The sequence below is a fragment of the Salvia hispanica genome, chromosome 4 (assembly GCF_029641045.1).
Source record: "Salvia hispanica isolate PSC_SH4W2 chromosome 4, Shi_PSC_v1, whole genome shotgun sequence".
NCBI classification, from domain to species: Eukaryota; Viridiplantae; Streptophyta; class Magnoliopsida; order Lamiales; family Lamiaceae; genus Salvia; species Salvia hispanica.
Genome location: NC_142695.1, coordinates 10262307 through 10268306, shown reverse-complemented (window position 1 = coordinate 10268306; position 6000 = coordinate 10262307).

The window sequence follows — 6000 nt, the reverse complement described above, 5'->3', positions numbered from 1 at the left end:
AATTAAAGTTAATAGAATATTATTATTAAGAAAGTGAATGAGAAAATTGTATACTCAAAACTTCAGCTTCAAAATCCTATTCATACATGTGCCTTACGAAATAATATTTCACCATAATACACATGCCATCCTAACCATGGAATTGAAAGAAGCAATAGTCCGATAATATTTTGAAAAAGAGTAACAAATTAATAACGGAGTCAATTTGGTGAAGAAAAGGATTGCACAACCGGAGGTAGAATCAATGAGAATATCTATAGTACTTAGGTGTGTATAAATCATACTTTTAATTTTACATGTTTCACATGCTTCTTTATTCTGAGTTCTGGTGAAGAGATTAATTATATTATATGATGTGAACCAATATGATTATATGTTGTTTGTTATTAATGATAGAATATGATCTGGCTGCGTGGGACTGGTGCAATGGATATATTTATAAACTATATATGAATTCTTTGGTGGAATATGATGTGAGGAAATGAATATGTTTTTTATTTGAGATTAAAGTACATGAATCATATGATTAAAGAGGATCTGTGATGGTCTTGCCCTGGATCTGATATTACAGAGAGACCTACGGGTCAAATACAGAGGGACCTTCCGGTCAAATACAGAAGGACCTATATGTCCAATTATAGAGGGGCCTATGAGTCCAATTACAAAGGGACCTTCGGGTCATAGAAGAATCCCGAACAGATACCATGCTTGATATGTAACAGAATAATAAAAAGGAATAGAGAGACATATGCATATGTATATTTTATTTATATTGCTTCTGGATATATGTGTTGGTTAAAGAATATGTTTCGTGTGTGATGTGAGATTAAACGTGGAATTTAGATACGTAAGCAAATGAATAACATATAGATTTATGAGAGTGTCCCAATGCAGTCCAAAAATGTTTTGTAATGGTAAATTATTAATAGTGTTGTTGGGTTAATGTGTAGTTTAATAAATATGTAGGTAAGATTGAAAAATTAAAATTAGTTGATGAAAATGTGTTTTAATCTTTTTTATATCAATAATCAATGGTTTATTTATATTGGACATGTTAATGGCTCTGTGTACATATTTGCCTTTTATTTAGGTTTTGTGCAAAGCTTCTTAAAGAATTGATGTAACTTTTGAGCCTTTTTACTATTATCTTTGACTGATTGTGAATCAGTCAATAAATCAAGCTTTTGTTTTGTACAATTTACCTTTTGAATCATATATGTTTAAAAGAATTAAAAATAATAAATTATGATATTTTAAGATATGCTTAATATTCATCCAACTCAACTATACCTTTTTTGTTGATTTATCAATGACTATCCAACCACACCATTATATATTTATTTTTATTACTTTTTTTATAATAATATTATAACATGAAATATTATACATTGCATAATAAAAATTGATAAAAAAACACAATAGATGATAGACTAAAGTTGTATAAAATAAACAAATAAACATCACAAATTACAGTAATTGAAATATGAAATACATAATTGGTGCTCAAAACATAAGATGAAAATTAGTAATAGTAATTTTGAGAATCGGAGAATATGTTACTCTCATCACCATTCATAGTGAACAACAAAGAAGACTACAACCAAAGAAGGATTATATGAGAGAAAAAGATGATATTTTTTATGATAAAAAAAATATAGCAAATGCGGTCTCTACTTATAGAGGATGAAAAATTATAAATTTTGGTATAATTTTTATAATTACTTAATATAGTAGATAAAAGATATATAATTTTTTTAAAAAAATATTTATAAACCAATGAGATTGTGTCATTTGATTTATTTATTGACCATTGGTTTATGGAGTAGTATCTTATTAATCACCACAGTAAAACTCATTCAAGTTTTGTATGTGTATTATGCAATGTATAATGGTGCTTTATTCAATGACAATCTATCAAGTCATGCATCTTACATAAATTTATATAATACATTCTAAAAGATGTATACAATATACTCAAAAAAATTCATGAATCTGAGCGGGAAAATAAAAATTCTTACAACTTGACATTTATATATGTATGAATATAGATATAGATGTATAGATTACATCGGCTCTTGGTTTATCATTTTTCGATAAAATATGGATATTTAGTTGATATAGTTGATAAGTATATTTTAACAATATACATTTAAAGTGATTATTGATAATTTTAATCTTTCCACGTAAAGAAATATCCATAATAGTATAATATTTTAGAATTGCATTTAAAGTGATAATTATAATTTTAAGCTTTTGTTTTGTACAATGGACAATTTAATTTTTGCATCATATATGTATAAAAGAACCCAAATAATAAATTATTATATTTTAAGATATGCTCAATATTCAACCAACTCAACTATACCTTTTTTATGATTGATTTATCTGTGATTATTCAACCACACAATTATATACTTATTTTTATAATAATATTATTAGATGAAATATTTATTATTGCATACCAAAATTGATAAAAAAACACAACAAATGATAGACTAAAGTTGTATAAAATAAACAAATAAACAACTTAAATTACAGTAATCGAAATATGAAATTGAAAAATACACAATTGGTGCTCAAAATCTAAGATGGAAATTAGTAATAGTAGTAATTTTAAGAATCATATAATATATTACTCTCACCACCATTCATAGTAAAAACAAAGAAGACTACAACCAAAGAAGAGGGATTATATGAGAAGAAAAGATGATATTTTTCTATGATAAAATAAATATAGCAAATGCGGTCTATATTTATAGAGGATGAAAAATTGAAAATTTTGGTATAATTTATATAATTACTTAATATAATAGATAAAAGATATATAATTTTTTTTTAAAAAAATATTTATCAACCTATGAGATTGTGTCATTTGGTACATTGATTTATTGATTGATAATCACATCAATAACACTCATTCACGTTTTGTATGTGCATTATACAAAGTACAATGGTGCTTTATCCATATGATGCATATTCCAAAAAATTTCTCTATTCTCAATGCATTCTCATATTCCCAATTCACACTGTAGAGGCTATAACGGCTATTTCTATTCCACTATCATAAATTGCTAATTCAACTTTTCCTTTCATTTGTGCAAAGAAAGAATCGTACAACATACTGATACATGGATTATATAAAATTTTGTTATCAATTTGGAAGAAAATATTTTTTTATGTCATTAATCAATAGTGTATTTTTATCTCATATTTTAAAAAACCATACAAAGATTGACTCATCGTATACACTTGCACTTTATTAAGATTTTGTGTGCAAAACTTCTTAGAGAAGCTATATAATTTATGTAACTTTTGGACTTTTTTATTATCTTTGATTGAGTTTAAATCAATCAATGGGAAATTTACTTTTTGCATCATATATGTACAAGAGAACCTAAAATAATAAATTATAATATTTTAAGATATGCTCAATATTCAACAAACTCAACTATACTTTTTTTGTAATTTATTAGTGACTATCCAACCACACCATTATATATTTATTTTTGTTAAATTTTATAATAAAAAATTACATGATAAATTTATTATTGCACACTAAAAATTGATAAAAAGCACGATAAATGATAGACTAAAATTGTATAAAATAAACAACATAAATTACAGTAATTGAAATATGAAATTGAAAATACACTATTGGTGTTAAAAAAGATGGAAATTAGTAATAATAATTTGGAGCATATTAATAATCTATAGTTTTTGGAAGTATACATGAAGTATATTAATATTCTATAGTTTTTGGAAGTATAGATGGAGTATATTAATATTCTATAGGTTTTGGAAGTATATATTAAATTACAACTAAATTTATCACTAATTAATATTACTAACATTAAAAGATATGATGAGATGGTCTCTCTATTTATTTCAACTTTTCAAGTACATAATAAAATACTATAAATTAATGCCATCAGTAAATTTAATAAGAGGAAATAATATAGTACTCCATTTTATTATATAGATATATATATAAGGAAAATATTCCTAAAAGTGACTAATAGACGTGTAGTATATGTGCAATAAAATTATGCTTCAACTTGTGTTTTCACATCTGTATGTATAATTGTTTCTGAGTGAAAATAAAGAAAAGTGATTGATAAACGTATAATTTATAAACTACATGTATATACACATAATGCATGCCGTATTACTTTTTAAATTAGTTTTTATAATAGTCAAGAAGGATAATGCATGCTAGATTACTTTTTAAATTAGTTCGAAGTTTGTTTGGATTTTATTTACTAATTTGTTACCTATAATTTATAATTGCATTATGCAATGATATCGTATTATTTTACCTTTGCTGAGATTCCTATAATTGTTAATATGTTGTGCTTTAATCTATGCAATAAAATATGAGTACATGCAATATGGTTATTATATTTTATTTTACATAATAGGATTTATTTGTCGATATTTAATGTTTAATATATATCTGCATTTTTTTTGTTTTCTGCTGATGATAAATGTATTTGTTAAACTGATATTTTGTTATTGGTGTTTGTATATTATGATTTGCATATCTATTGAAGCTAGGTTTCTGCTTTTGATTTTTATTCTTAGAGTCGTTATATTGTACTCCCTTCGTCCCACTTAAGATGACACGTTTTCCTTTTTAGTTTGTCCCAACTAAGGTGACACATTTCCTTTTTTGGAAACTTTCTCTCTCCAATTAATACACTCAACCACTTTTTCTCACCCCTATTAAAATATTCATCTTTCTTTCTATCTCTATTTTAATACTTTCACCCACCTTTTCTCTCTCCGATTAAACACATTAACCAACAACTTATAAAATCCCGTGCCAGCTAAGGAATGTGTCATCTTAGCGCGGAACGGAGCGAGTAGTGTTTATTTATTTCTTTCGTTAATGTGGAAAGTTGTGAATCATGGTTTTAATTCTGTGAGGAATTATTAATAGGGTAATATAACTTGAAAGATGTGTTATTGCTAAAGTATTTTGTTTGATTTTAGATTTTTAGTATAAGTTGATTATTGCCTTTATGGATTGGTAGGTTAAGGATTTGAATTCTTTGTAGTGTATTTAAGAAAATAATTAATGAAGAGTTTAAAATTGTATTGATTTAGTGGTTGAGGGAGAATGGATAAGGAAATACAATATTATCTCTAAATTTTCACAATTATTACGCATAAGATTTACTTTCATTTGCACTTGGGTTGTTAAATAATATATTAAGATTATACGCAATAATGAAGTGCATCTCATATTTTCAATAGGGATAATTAAGATTTTCTTTTGAGCGAAAACCAAGCATAATTATAGGGATACACATAAATATTTAAAATTGTATTCAATATTTTATACATATGCATTCTCCATTCACAACTCAGTAACTAATTACAATTGTAATTAAATGAATACGTAATTAACTACGAATGTCGTCAGCTGCGCCACGCGCTGGGGGATGCACTAACACTTTAGATTCTCTTAATTATTGTACTTTGTTTGTACAAACTAAGTTGGTACATAATTTTTTGGTATGAAATCTTAAAATAATCTTCTTAGTCTTAACTAGAGAGAGTATGTTTTTCTTATAAATTTATAAGAAAATATGTATTCTTAAAATATTGTATTCTTAAATATTGTACTCTCTTTGTCCCAATTGAGTTGGTACAAAACTTTTGGGCACAGAGTGTGTTAAATAATTTCCTTTATTCATATCTCGCACGAATTATATGATTTACTACGAATTTTCTCAGCTGCGCAACGCGCAGGGGATATACTAGTATCATAAATATTGGGCTATTGTGCGCCAAATGTGACGTCGAATTTTATTATTAATATTAAACTCTCAATAATTCGACAGGTAGTTTATCCGATACAATTTGATTAGACAAGTGCTAAAATTTAGCTAGTTCGTCACAATGAACTTTGACATTATATTTCAAATATTGACGTAATATGGTTTATTTAAAACTGACATTCTTTGGATCGAACCATAATTTTGCGAATTAAATTGG